The sequence below is a fragment of the Canis lupus genome, chromosome 3 (assembly GCF_011100685.1).
Source record: "Canis lupus familiaris isolate Mischka breed German Shepherd chromosome 3, alternate assembly UU_Cfam_GSD_1.0, whole genome shotgun sequence".
Lineage (NCBI taxonomy): Eukaryota > Metazoa > Chordata > Mammalia > Carnivora > Canidae > Canis > Canis lupus.
This window is the reverse complement of record NC_049224.1, coordinates 37,300,579-37,315,951: the sequence shown is the minus strand read 5'-3', so window position 1 is coordinate 37,315,951 and position 15,373 is coordinate 37,300,579. Positions and strand designations below refer to the sequence as shown.

Genomic DNA, 15,373 nt, shown 5'->3' with positions numbered 1-15,373 from the left:
TTCATTCCTGATCAATGTATTTCACTGCTGATGGGATTCTGGGTTGACCCTTCTTTTAACACTTGAAAGTGTTATTCCAAGTTCTTCTGGCCACTGTGGTTTCTGATGAATAATAAACTATCATTTGATTGCTTTTTCTCTATAGATAAGGTATTATTTTTCTCTTGCTGTTTTTAAAGGTTTTTTCATTGTCTTTAGTTTTTGACCGTGATGTGTGTTGGTGGGGATTTCTTAAGATTTATCTTGTTTGAGGTTTGCTCACTTCTTGAAACTATATATATGTATCTTTTGTCAAATTTGGGAAGTGTCAGCTATGATTTCTTCATGTACTTTTTCAGTTCCATGTTCTTCTTGGTTCAAGATTCCAATAATATGAGTGTTAGGTCTTTGTTGTAGTCAAATAGGTCCCTGAGGCTCTGTTCATTTTTTCTTTTTAGTTTAATTTCTGTTTTTCAAATTGGGTAATATCCATTGTTCTCCCCCCCAGTTCACTAATTTTTCAATCATTCTGCTGTTCAGCCTATCCATTTAGTTTTTATTTAGGCTATTTTATTTTTCACCTCTGAAGTTGTCATGATTTTTCTTTATATCTTGTATTTCTTTTTCTAAGACTATCTTTTCATTTAATACTATCATGTTAGCAATTGTTCTTTGAAGCATTTTTATGATGTTTGCTTGAAAAATCTTTATTAGATAATTCTACATCTTATAGTTGTTCATCCTGTTGTTGGCATTTATTGATTGTCTTTTTAATTTTACTGTGAGATCTTCCTGGTCCTTTGTATGATAAGTGGTTTTCAATAGTAACCTATAAATTTTGTTCATTATGTTATAAGAATCTGAGTCTTACTTAAACTTTCTGGCTACCTGTCTTTCTCTGACACCACTACAGCAGAGGAAGAGGGGGCATTGCCTAACTGCCATGTGAGGGTGGATTTAAGATTTTCTACTTGGCTTCTGTTGACATGAGGGGAGGGGAAAGGAATGAGCACCTCCCAGATATGGATTTCTACTTACCCCTACATTACTGCCTATTGGAGGTAGAAGTCATGGCTTTTAAATTGTCCTTCTGGGACATAAGAATCAAAAATAAAACCCGGGGAATTCACTGCAGTGTTGTTCCTTGGGTACTAAAGTCTATAGGCAGTCTGCCTTCTCCTGTACACATTTTAGAGTCTTTTTGCCTTATATATAATATTACAGAGGTCTTAATTGTTGTAAGTTGTATTTATTTATTTATTTATTAAATAAATTTATTTTTTATTGGTGTTCAATTTGCCAATGTACAGAATAATACCCAGTGCTCATCCCATCAAGTGCCCACCTCAGTGCCCGCCACCCAGTTAAGTTATATTTAATGGTAAGAATGGGAAAAAGTATATCTACTCCATCTTTCCAGAACTTAAGTATTTTTATTGCTCTTGCAATGAGGATTTAAAAATTCTCTAAGTCAAAATGTATAGTATCAAAAATGAGATAGGAATCATAACTCCTAAAGTTATGTGTACATTAAGGTCAGTATCACATCATGCATCTATTTTATTTAGAGAGGTCAAGATACTTAGTAAAGCAGGTTGGATGTGAGAAAAGATTTTATAGAGCAGTTTGGTATTGAAAGAATCAAATCATATTCACGACTAAACAGGGGATGAGAAATAGGAGGATCACCAGAATAGAATTTAAAAAATGGATAATACTAAAGTGCAATTTTATGCTTTTCTTTCAGAACACATTTTACTGTGTTTTTCTCACACATTTTAATGTGTTTTACATTATTTTAGAAACATTTCAGTAATTACATAGTGTTCCCTTTTATGGATATGCTACAGTTTATTATTGGGCAATTAACTTGTTTATAATATTCTTGGCACTATAAGTAATATAATGAATACCTTTGGATTTCCTTATTTATCTGATTCCTGATTATTTCTTTAAGGTAATTTCTTAGATGTGTAATAAGCCCAAAAAGTTAATTTTTTTTTAAGTCTCAACATAAAGGCAAATTTAAAGGTTGCTTTGAAGAAAGTATGTAGCAGTTTATACATTGACTCACAGTGTTGGAAACTACCAGTTTTGCTATACCATCATCAGCTTCTGAACATTACCACTTTAAAATACTTAAAAGGTTACTTGGTTTATTTTATATACATACACCTTTACATTAGTACAAATTTAAGAAAAAGGTTTATAGCTGTGGAAGCCAATCGTTCTTTCATTTTCTCAGGATCATTTCTTACTATGCATGGTGAGAAATCTGTGAGCCCATACCCAGAGGAGGACAAATCCAGAATGTGGAAATGTAGCAGTATTTCAGAGTTTTGTTCATTTATAAATTTGATGTCAAAATCAATCCAATAAAATGAGAGAAGACAAACCATATTCAATGGCAATCTATCACTTATTTTCCATTTGTATATTTTGAGAAGTCTCATTTTACCCCTTTCACCCAAAGCAGCTATACATATTCATAATCTTTGTGGTATTCTTCCTTTCCTTTTCATTTGTGAATTTATTGGGCAATTTTTTTTTCTTATTAGTATCTTTATTCAGTTTGTAAGAGCCAGAAGAGAAGGTGTGTTCTGATGATCTTATCCATCATTCACCTGTGCCTTTCTGATAGAGCTCGCCACTGTCAGAGATTATAAGGACAACTGAGAACAGGGCGTGTCTTTAAACTCCTGGCAAAACAATTTAGGTGGCATCTTGAGAAGGTCTTACTGGGGGCAGAGGGGGAAGTGAGTGCTGCAACATGTGGTTAGTCAGGGGAGGTTAGGAAGTATCTTTGGGAGCTAGGAAGAAGATAGAGAGCAACTCACTCTGAAAGTTGGTGAAAGTTCTTAAGAAATGTCAAGAAGCACCTCTTTCCCTGGGAATCTCTCCTAATTTCATAACCTAATCCATTATAACAATCTGTCTATGGAATCCAAGTTGTTAGGACAAGGTCATCCCCTTGTTAAACTGAAGAGAAACCAATTGTTGTTCTACATTATGATGAATATAAAAATGGGTGCAATTTATTCTGATCCAAAGGTGAAATATGATTATAGAGTGGATTGAGAAGGTGGGAAGTTGTAGAAGAGAGATTCAGCCATAGTTGTTGTAGATTTAAACTCAGGCATCCCCTGCATAAGCATTTTTCTTCTTAGCAAATTCAGGGTTTATAAGGAAAAAAATTTTGCTGAAATACTAAGCAGCTGACACATAACAAAAGGTCATTTATTAAGGAAGGGCATACTTTGGAACTTTATGCCAACTATTTATTTAATCACTGGAATCATGAAAAAGTTCCAAAGTCATTCTGTTCCTGATTTTGTGATAGGAACATTTTTCTTGGTAATTGGTATAGTGTGGTTTATGACATGAATCACTTCATTGTACTACCCAGAAGAAGAAATGAGGTCTGTGAATAGTCTGAATTTGGCTTATTTAGCTCCTCATTGTTCCATGTAGAATAGGGTATCTGAATATGCTCTGTATTAGATGGGAAATGGACTTTTGGGCTGAGGAATGGAGAGGTATAGAATTTTCCTTTCTTAATGTGAGAACTCTGCGGTGGTTAGAATGAATTACCAAGTTATTTCTGGGTACTGGCAATTTATTAGCTTTCTACAAGTCCATAAGAAAAGGATTAGAGCCTAAAGATCTGTAGAGGACTCATTATTTATAGATTGTATAGAAGAGCAAAAAAGATCCTGTAATTCCACTTGGGAACCACAAATTTAATAAAGTTCTTTGAGATATCTCAAAATCCTTGTGATAACAGCACGAACTGGGAATCTGAGAGGGCATCATAGTGCTTTCTTTTTGTTGATGTACATCATTTGGGTAATACTTTTTAGCATTCAGGTTTCCAAGGTCATCCCAGCCTGGTTTCTTTAAAGGGTAGAACCTTAAATACAGGCTTCTCTGCTATTGTGTTCCTAGGTTTGGAGTTCGCACTAGGGGCTTCCTAGGTAGCTGCATGCATGAGAACATCAAAACCTCAGAACAGGCATGCTGGGCCATGTTGGGCCACCTTTAGATCAGGATGGGACCTGTGGAACCCCTGTAGAGGATGAAGTGTTGCCATATAATGCTCCTGCCTCTCCATATTGGCAGAGAGCAGGGCCTTAATAAAAGTCTATCACCAGAGGTGGGCATTTGGTCACATAATTAGCTTGAAGAGAAAGAACTTTGGGTCAGCTGCTATGAGAAAGTCCTTTGGACTACTTCAGTGGTGCTCATCACCTCCAACATGCACCTCTGTCAGGTTCCCATGCACAGATTGCACCCACACCCGTGCTCAGCCACCAACTGACCTCAGACTTCTCTGAAGGGGTTCAGTGGTAGATATTGGCTTATCTTTTTACAGAAGCCCCCACCATCTGGCCTCTCCTTTACTAGATCTTTGGTTGCTTTAAATAACCATCTTTTCCTTTCCTGTTGTATTTTTTTGAAATATTTGGAAGAGGGAAATATTCCCATATTGCTTATTATCTTCTTCTTGATTAAGATGTTCAGGGTAGCATGCTATTTGGAAATGATAGGGACTCTCAACTTCTTTTCCTGAGTTGCAACTGTTAGTGCTCTGAAATTACCACAATGAAATTCAGTTTTTCTAATTCTTATAGTTTAGCAATATGTTCCTATAGATCATTCCCATTAGCCTTCTCTGTTTGAATGAGTTTAGTAACATTTGCAAACTTAGAAATGTCTCTGCCTTTCAGATAATGTGTAAAAATCTCACTGTTGATTCTGGAGGAAATGCCTGTGTAGGCTCTTTGCCCCCACTTGTTTTTTGAACATTGGAATGAATGATGTAGAGATGGATCGTTAGAAGTCTCTGCTAATTCTCATACCTTCTTTAACTTTCATTATCTGTAAAAATACACTTTACACCATAGTCCATCAATTCTAAGATTTTTTTCACATTTTAACATTTTTGGAAAATACATGTGTCTTACAGTTGAATGGGATTTCAGACTTGATGTCAGTGTCTTGTTCTGATGCTTGCTTTGTCTCCTCAGATTATTTTTTCTTGTCTTTTAGTTGCCTTGTGGTTTTCCTGTCATAAGCCAAAAATGATTTTTAGGGTAATAGGAATTGAGGCAAACACCATTAGTATGAGAATTTCTATTAGTTTGGCTAGTGATTACGTGTTACCGTTTGCTGTAGCTTGCCAGAGGCCTCACATTCCTCTAGTGTCTTTATTTTTGTTTCCCTTGCTTGACCTTGACCTTCCCTTGGCACCCTTGGTCAGGGAGCTTTCAGCTTTACCCATTGGTGTCCTACTGGAACCTTGTGGTATTATGGCAAGGTGAGGAGAGGAAGCATGCTAGGATGCTTTGGGAGGGTCTGTGTTCTGGGGGTGTGAGCTCCTCAAGTGTTTCCTGGTGATATAGCTCTTCCCTTCCCCATTCTGTAGAGTCAGAAAGACTACAGGGTACTGGTATGGGTGGGATGTCCTCTCCCCAGCAGGAATAGATCTGACAAAGTCTGAAGGGTACGCCTTTGCTAAGGAGAAGGTTCTAGGTGGCCTGTTCCCCTAGAGTTGCTCCTTCCCTCTCCATGTCAGAGTTATAAGTTGATCTTTTTTGCATATTTTCCATGAGAACTTGGGGGAGTGCTGCTGGAGATAAAATCCATGAAAGTGTAGGGGTGTCCACAGGACTGTGGCCTGTATCATGTGGATGGATGTGGTGTGGAGTTTGGTTCAGTTCCCCTCACCTGTGGAATCAAAGCTTTTTCTTCAGTCCCACCAAGGCACTGCTCAAGCTCTCTGTGAATATAACTGGCCACCACGGTTCTACCTCCAAGGCTCTTCCAGTATCAACTCATGTACTCATAATGTTCATTTCAGTTTGCTCTTGTATTCTTTGTATTGAGGGATTTCTCATATTTTTTTATGAGATTAAGTTTTATATTTAAAAAGCTTTGATTGATTTTCCCCCCAGTATTTCTAGGTGTTTTGTGGCATGATGGTATTCATGTTATGGAATCTACTGTTTTACCACAATCTGCGCACTTAATTTTCTGTGTCTATTCTCCATTTCAGCTCCAGTTCTATCTTCCTGTGTCACCTCCGTCTCTGACCTCTTCCTTAATTGACTTAATCTCTTTGTGTTTTTCCTCTGCACAAACTGTGATTATCTCATGCCTTGCTTTCATGCCAGTAACTCAGTTTTTAGCTGGGTCTATTTTGTCCCTTTTTGTGTCTAACTTATTAGATAATGTGATCGTGTTGTTTTGGTTCTCAGTTTATTTATTTAACTCTGAAGTTTCCCTTTCATTTCATTTGGTTATTTTGTAATTTTGCCTTTGAAATCATATTTAATTTGACCCAAGGCTTTATTAAGTTGTATAGAGAACTCATGTGAAGCATGCCCTTCTTGTTTGGGCTTTTTTCCAGACTATGTTTTATATTTTAGTTATTCCTATCTTGCCTTCCTTTCTTCTTTGTATTTGCTATTTTAAAAAATACATCCATTCATTCATTTATTACCTTAGTTTGTTTATGCAGCTGTCATTCCAATTTTTTTTCCTCTTGCCCAGGCCTTATCCTCATAATTTCTCTACTCATACTTTTTAATTTTCTGAGTTGCAATGGTGGTGAACTTTTTTTAACATCATTTTTGTCCCTTATTAGAAATATTAGAAATATTTCTACAAATAGCAACAAAGAAAGAAAATGTTACTGCTTTGTATTCTGCTCCCATCTTCCCTTCACATACTTCCTCCCCTCCTCTCTGGCCTTTTGAACCCACATTTGTACCAGTTACACATGGGGTGTTCTTTTGGGATGCCCATATCCCCAGCTCGTGTCTTTAGAGGACCCTCAGTTATAATGAGATGTGCCGTAGCCAGTTCCCACCAGGGTTCATCGGAAAGCTGGGTGCTGAAGTTGCTTGGTGCTGAAGTTGCACACATTTCTGTAATTTCTCAGGCCCATTTGTGGGGGTCTGGAGGTGTATGTGATTTTTCTTAGCCTAATTGAAGATAATGTGTCATGTGTGCTGCGTGTGTGGTAAACAGTAAAGGCAGTGTTTGGACACTGATTCAGTTAGGATGATGGTTAAGCGTAAAGGGAAAATTATTGTGTCTGTTCAAGGAGAATTGAGATAAGCTTGATTCCTGGATCACCCAGGGCCACTGAAGCCCTTCTGACCTCTCCTGCACTGCATAATCTCCCCTGCTCCCATTGTCACACCTTCCACTTCCCGGCTCTGCTAACTCAAGATGTGATGTCTTCTTTGTTAGGTTCTACTCTCATGATCCCCTTCATGGGCTTCATTCTTCCAATTTTGGTTCTTCTTGGGGAGATAGGGAGGCCCTCTCTCTTATAGAAGTGGAAAGAAGGCCTTTCAGTTCCAATTAAAAACGTATTCTTGAAACCTCCCCCTCCTTGGGGAACCTGAGCAGTGCTGGGGCTGGGGTGCTCTCAGCAGGAACCTTACAAGGTCAGAGCAAGTAACTTCCCCGGGGAATCCCTCTCATATCTGTACACATAGGCAGTTGGACTGGCTTGACGATGGGCTCCAGTCCCTTCAATATTGGACTGGGAAATGGGTTTTGTTCAGGAAAGAAAATCAGTTGGCATCGGTCAAATCAAGGACTTAAGCTTAGGACACACACTTACCCTTAGTATGAATACTTTCCAGGGAGTCAGCCTGATGGACCACTTTTGGTTATGATATGTTGTCTTACCTGGGATTAAGTCAGTAAGGAATTACACACTGACCTATTAGAAGGAAAACAAAAATTATGTGTGTATGTATGTATGTGTGTGTGTGTGTGTGTGTGTGTTATACTCTGACCTGATTTTACAGATTTCTTCAAGTCTTTCTCAGCATTACTCCTGAAAACAGTGTTGTAGAGCTATGCAGAATTAACTTTGATAGTTAAAAATAGAATAAAAGATAAAAATCACTTTGGGTAGTTCTAAAGGCAGTTTTCCAAGTCTGTTTCAGTGGAGTTCTTTGGAGCATTGTCTACAGTATCAGGCTCTTCAGAGTGCTGTGTTTTATTTATTTTTTTTAAAACAGTTTATTCATAAAGAGAGAGAGAAGGAGTCAGAAACATAGGCAGAGGGAGAAGCAGACTCCATGCAGGGAGCCAGATGTGGGACTTGATCGCTGCACCCCACGATCACACCCTGGACTGAAGGCAGACACTCAACCACTGAGCCACTCAGGCATCCCAAGGGTGCTGTGTTTTAAAGGACCATAGCATAACACATTTCCATTGTTAGTACTTAACAATACTGTTAGAAATAAGTATATATCTTTAACCAGGTCAGTGATTAAGGAGTTCCAGAGCCTCAGTAGGAAAATAGTGAGGTTCCTGGGCCAAGCTGGCCATGAAGCTGAGTAGCTGACAGAAGGAGACACATCTATATTATGAGGGAACTGTGTTATACACATTCTGTTTGAAAAGGTTCACATTTTCTCATTCATACATCACAGAATACACTTAACACATTAAGAAAATTAAATATTGACGTCAAGACATTTACCTGTTAGGCCTAGATTTCAGTGAGAATAAAACTAATGTAATTATGTGCCACCTCCAAAGATAGGCAGTCAGATAGAGAGGAGATTTTGCCTGTGTGGGCCAACCTTCTAAGCCTCCCCAGTACCTGTGTCAGAGGAACTTGTTTCTGATCATTGAAAAGTGGAAAACCTTATTATGTTATAGGCACTTTTTGTGTGCTATTCATTTAATCTTTGCAACTTTCTGGAGAGATGGCAATCAGTTTCCTATTTTTATGTAGAGGAAACCAAGTCTGGGTAAAGCGCAGGGACCACCCCAAGTTTACACAGCTTGTTAGTAATACACCCAGTCTGCCTGTGATATCTAGACTTTTCAGTTGTACTCCTAAGACCACGAGCAACCCCAAAATGGTAACAGAGATGGAATAGGCCTCTGCACCCTTAGAGGGCCAGGTCTTTAGGTACAGGAAACAGAACGTTTCACAAATGCTGAGCCCTTTGCCCCATCTTTCAAGCTTTTAAGCTTCAGGACCCTTTTACTTTCATAAAAGTTATTGGGAATTCCCCCCCAGGTTTTTTTACGTGGGTTATATCAATCAATATTTATCATGTTAGAAATGAAAATTAAGAAAACAGTTTAAGTTCACTAATTGACTTAATATTGTAATAAACCCATGCCATGTTAATCTAACTAATATTTTTCTGAAAAGTAACTGTATTTACTGAAGCAAAACAATTTTAGTGAGAAGGGTGGCACTGTTTTATATTTTGCAAATCTCCTTAATGCCAAGCTTAATAGAAGGCAACTGGATTCTCTTATCTTCTGTATTTAGTCTGCTGCTGACATCATATGCCATGTGCTCTCTGCAAAGCTCTACTCAGTGCTCATGAGGAAATGAGGGGGAAAACAGCCTAATAACATCTACTGATTATGAAAAAGGTTTTGACTTCACTGATTCTCTAAAGCATCTCAGAACCTTAGAGGTTCCCAGACCTCTTGGAGGTTCTCCTCTTGGAGAACTCCTGTATAATAGAAATACCAAAGGGAACCACTTTTCATTAACATCACCAAGGTGCTCACTGTTAGGACATTGGGAGCAGAGTCTCATCGTGGCTCAAGCACAGGTGTTGAGATAAACAGGTAAAGGGTTGGATCTCAGCTTCCACACTGAGCTGTGTGACCCAGGGCCAAAAGCTTGTTTTGTTTCACAGTTGATAGTTTAATGCACTCCCCTCCCTCCTGATTATAAAGGAGATATACACTCACTTCAAACAGAACAGACATATTAGGTTAAATTTGGGCTCTCTGATAATCCCCATTGTTAAATGAGAATAATAATAGTACTGACTTTCCTGAGTTGGTACAAGACTGAATGAGTTGAAAGAAAAGTGTACGCATGCATGTGTGCACACGTGACATTTGAAAGAATGCAAATGTCTACTGAAGTTTTAGCTATGCTATTTTCAGATATTATTTGCTGATATTCTCTGTAGTAAAAATCATGTGCTTGTTCGCCTTTTGCCTGTCTTTCTATTGGATTGTCCGCCCTTTTTCTTACTGATTTATAGGAGTTTATATCTTATTCTGGATAAGAGTAGAGGTTTTTTTTTTGTTTTTTTGTTTTTTTGTCAGACCTACTATCTCGCTGACTCAGGAAAAACCACAGACTCTCAGTTTATTATTCTATAAAACTAGGACAAAATATGTTTGGTGTAAAATTAAATTAGATAAAAGAAGTAATCCTTGGTATAAACTATAGAGACTACACAAATAGGAATTTATGTTATCTAACACTTTTCTCTGCAGACAAGAATTTAGATACAGTGAGATGTATTGTTGTCTACTTTTTCCAAGCATCTATAAAAAAGCAAAGGAAAAGTGTTGGGAGCTCTGCAAAATAATGTTGAATAATGTTGCTGTACAACTTCCAGAAGAATAATTGCTCCATGAAATGCAAGATAGCACATTACACATCATCAGAACTGTTGTACTCAAAGAAAATACATGATTATTCTGGGAGATTGATTTAAAAAGCATGGCTGCTTAAATCAAAATATATTTAAAAAACGTGTCCCTTTATTGGGGTACAGTTGACCTAGAAAAAGCTAAACAGATGCAATGTATACTATTTGACGGGTTTTGAGATGAATATATACACGTGAAACCCTCCCCACAATCTAAACCATAAGCTATCATCTTAAAAATTCTTTTTCTTTCTTTCTTTCTTTCTTTCTTTCTTTCTTTCTTTCTTTCTTTCTTTCTTTCTTCTTTCTTTCTTTCTCTTTTCTTTCTTTCAAATGCTCAACATATAATCTTCCCTTTTAGCAGATTTTATTTATTTATTTATTTATTTATTTATTTATTTATTTATTTTTATTGGAGTTCAATTTGCCAACATAGAGAATAATACTCAGTGCTCATCCCATCAAGTGCCCCCCTCAGTGCCCGTCACCCAGTCACTCTCACCCCCCGCCCACCTCCCCTTCCACCACCCCTAGTTCATTTCCCAGAGTTAGGAGTCTTTCATGTTCTGTCTCCCTTTCTGATATTTCCCACTCATTTTTTCTCCTTTCCCCTTTATTCCCTTTCACTATTTTCCACATTCCCCAAACGAATGAGACCATATAATTTTGTCCTTCTCCAATTGACTTATTTCACTCAGCATAATACCCTCCAGTTCCATCCATGTCGAAGCAAATGGTGGGTATTTGTCATTTCTAATGGCTGAGTAATATTCCATTGTATACATAAACCACATCTTCTTTATCCATTCATCTTTCGATGGACACCGAGGCTCCTTCTACAGTTTGGCTATTGTGGACATTGCTGCTATAAACATCGGGGTGCAGGTGTCCCGGCGTTTCATGCATCTGTATCTTTGGGGTAAATCCCCAGTAGTGCAATTGCTGGGTCGTAGGGCAGATCTATTTTTAACTCTTTGAGGAACCTCCACACAATTTTCCAGAGTGGCTGCATTTTTAGGCATATAATATAGCATTGTTAAGTATAGGCTCCATGTCTCACAGGAGATCTCCAGGAATTATTTATCTTGTAGAGCTGAACCTTTTTTTCCTATGAACTAAGACTTCTCATTCCCCTGGAAGCCACCATTCTACTCTGTGCTTCTGTGAGCTCAACTATTTTAGATTCCTCATAAAAGTGGAATCATGTAGTATTTATTTTTCTGTGTCTGGCTTATTCCACCTAGGATAGTGTCCGCTAGGTTCATAGGTTCATCTGTGCTGTCACAAATAGCAGAATTTCCTTATTTTTTAAGGCTGAATAATATTCTGAAGTGCTCAGATTAAACAAAACAAAACAAAACAAAAAAAAAATGAGGCATTAGGCTTGTTGGCGTTGAGGATGCTTTGCTGCAAGGGCTTCCTGTGACTCCATGGCAACTACAGGTCCTGTCTATTCCTTTGTGGTCCCAGGGTCAGGAAGGAGTGTGAGTCTTACAGTAGAGCTCTGTGGTGAGAGTAGCCCCACAGGGATAACCACTGGCACTGAGTCACATGTCATGACTTGTATGATGCTCTCTTTGCCTCTTCCACTCTGGGAGGTGTTCAGGGCAACTGTTAATCTCCTTGTTCCTAGGAGAGAAAATTTAAACCCACAGAATCTGAGTGGCTGAGATTGAAAGTCTAGAGCCTGGTGGGTCTTCTGCTGGTATGGGATCTGCCCTTCCATGCCATCCTGCCAGGCTGGGTCAGGACAGAAATGGCCAAGTGGCAGCCTAAGAGTCTGGAATCACTGAAACCCATGTTCAGATTCTGTGCTGCTTGTTGGGCCAGGGTTTGGGACTAGGGTTTGGAGATAGCATTCCCCCTTTCCACAGGAATCCTAGTGTTTGATCAGTGTGTCATCCAGCTATTGAATGGAGCCTCATCAGCTAATTCAGGATTTAAACCAGCTCAAGTGCAGTGCAGGAGGATGGTGACTTTACTGTCAGTGGAGGATGTTCAGATGAAAGGGAGGGATATTTCCCTCTTGGGTTAAGTAAGTAGATTCTGAGTGATGGGGGTGGAGCCCCTATATATACTGCCAGGAACATCCTAATGCCTGAGGCCAGAGAGGCATCTGGGGACCACAGATCCATCTGCCAACTTTCCAAACTAAAGGCTCGGTCTCTGTGGCTCGGTCTCTGTGCCTAGTTCTCCACATTACCTCGGCATCTGCAGCAGTATGCAAACCCTGAGGCACAACTACTGAATGCAGGCTGGAATTGTGTCTTAGGCTCTCTGGCAGAAGGCTCTGGAAGCAGGGCACTGTGGGTGTGCTGGGAGTGTCAGGAAGGGAGGGCTAGAGGCTGGTATGGGCTTGGGCACCAGGGTGTGTAGGAGACTTGACCACTGTAGACTATCTGGGCTCTGAGTCACCTGAGCTGCAACCCTGAAGGGCTACCGAGGGACGTCCATGTCCTCTTCAGTCATGTGGCTGTCCTCTGTGTTTATAACTCCAGGAGCTGGTTGCCAGGTATTTCCTGAAGTAGGCTGGACTGTAGTAGGCCAGGGAGGTTCTTCCTCATGCTTAACTATAATCTGTCTCCCTAATGCCTCACCTCACTGCTCCACATTCTCCTATGTAAAGACAAAGTCTGCCTGAGCCTCTGGTGAGCCAGGAGTCAGCCTCAGTCCAGAGCAGAAGCAAGGAGGAAGGTGTGGGGGAGAGCTGGCCTCACCAGGAGGTGAGGAGAAGTGAGGTCTTGAAGGGCAAATGGTACAAATGATGGCCTGAGAGATCCATGTCTTTTGGTCTTCCGATATCATAGGGCATAAAAATGAAGGCTCATCCTTGCCACTCCACCCTGTCATCTTCTCTGAAGGTACTCTGCTCTCTTCCTGTCATCTTTTGTAATTATATCACTATTGAGTTGTGTAATCCCAGCCCCAACTCACATTTTTACATTCTGTGAGCTCAAGAGCAATGCTCATCTCTTACCATTACAAGTCTAGATGGAGTAATGCCAGAGACAGGAAGTGTTCTGTAAACACTTGTTGAATGAATGAATGAATGAATGAATGAACACTTGAACACTTGACAGGACTATGAAAAGGCTATGTACCTCACTAGGAACCTTAGACTTTATTCTTCCAGCAGTGCAGCTGGATGAGGGCAGAGAGTCCCCATCTGGAGCTGAGTAAAGTCAGACTATGTGTGGTGGGGTACTGTCTTCATCTTGGGCTACTGTAATGAACATACCACAGACTGGTGGCTTAAACAACACACATTTATTTCTCACAGATGTGGATGCTGAGAAATCCAAGATTAGTACATGGGCAGATCTGGTTTCTGGTGAGAACCTGCTTTCTGGTTCATAGACTATATTCTCTCTATGTCCTCACGTGGCAGAAAGCGCAGGAGAGCTCTCTTGGGTCTCTATTATAAGGCACTAATCCCATTCATGGAGGCTCTGCTCTCATGACCTGATCTTCCAAAGCTTCAGCTTCCAGATACCATCACAGTGGGGGTTAAGTTTGAACCCCAAACATTCACTGTGTGATGGAGAAGGGACACTGCTCATGGGAATGGGAAAGAGGTAGGATACCTTGTTGCTGTGCAGACTTAGAGAGCCCAGAGTCTTAGCCAGCAGGTGGCCCTGGTATGGAAGCTGAGGAGAGATCCACCCTGAGAATGCACATAGCAGCCTCCTTGCCAATCTGCAGGCTGGTCCTTCTGAGTCTCCAAGGAGGACTCCCCTACCTGGCATCGTTGTGCTCCCGGGCGGTGGCTGGCTGCTGCTCAGTGTTGATTACAGTTTGAAATGCCGGCACTTCAGTCCCATGCTGCTACATATGCAGAAATTCCGTTTCACTCTAATGAGGTTTCAGTTGGAATGTTGGAAAGAAGAAAGCCTTTTAATTAGATTGGTAGTAATTGAGCTCCCAAACCACAGAAGCCTTTTTCTCAGAAGCTGAGACACAGATGCAATTAGAAGGAAAACCACCCAAATGGAACACTGGCTAATTTTAAGTCCATTAAAAATAACAACTCCTTAATAAGTTGATGCAATGAATATATGTCCTAAAAGAGTTCATTGATGCTTTCAAATAATATTGGAGATTGAACTGGAACTAGAGTACTCATGCAGTTCAAATATATGGTTCTATCGGGGACCATTTGTTCAGTATGGAGTACAGAGAAATGTTAGCTATATAACTTTTTCCACCAAAAAGACTACCATGTTTTATTTTGGAAAATATGATATATTTTCTCTATCACCAAAATATTTATTTTGGAAATATTTATTTTGGAAAATAGGATATATTTTCCCTGTGCCAAGAAGTGTCAGATTCTTCTGGACACAACTGTGGTCTAGGACCCTACTGGGATGTTGTCCACTGTCCATTCCCAAGCAGCTCTTTTCTTTCTTTGGGATTCACATACCTAGACCTGCCAATTTCACCTCTCAAATTTGCTCAGAGTGTGAGCTGCTGAGCCAGGGGGCATTGATGCATCAAAGAATCTTTGCCAATTCCTTACATGTTCAACACATTTTTATTTTAATGAGAAAAAGCATTTATTTCTCATTAGTATCCCTGCCCTCTGACCACGCCTCAGCAGATGCCATGTTCTTTCTGCCATTGGGTCTGTTCTCATGTATGCCATCAGTTAATGGGGCCAGATAATTCCTGTTGGAGGAGCTCACAGTCTCCACTTCTAGGCACGTCTGCTTGGGGGCATAAATATTTTTTTCCTAGAGAGAATGGCAATTGTGAATTTAGAGTCCTTTAGTTGGGAATTGAGTGCCAAATGCTGAATAACACCATTTCAGTATAAGTATTGCATGAAACTTACTCATTAGTCTGTGTACACTCACTTTTGCTGGGCCATGTTGGGCTTGTCCAGCTGTGATAAGACACTGCTTACATCCCAATTGGAAAGGCTGATGTTGATTAGAATT

The 15,373-nt window shown here is 39.7% G+C and overlaps 1 protein-coding gene across 2 annotated transcripts in view; it reads left to right on the top strand.

The window, feature by feature from the left end:
- CHRNA7 (cholinergic receptor nicotinic alpha 7 subunit) overlaps positions 1 to 15,373 on the top strand; it is a 126,554-nt gene that overhangs the window by 33,475 nt on the left and 77,706 nt on the right. The gene's annotated exons all lie outside the window — the stretch shown is intronic.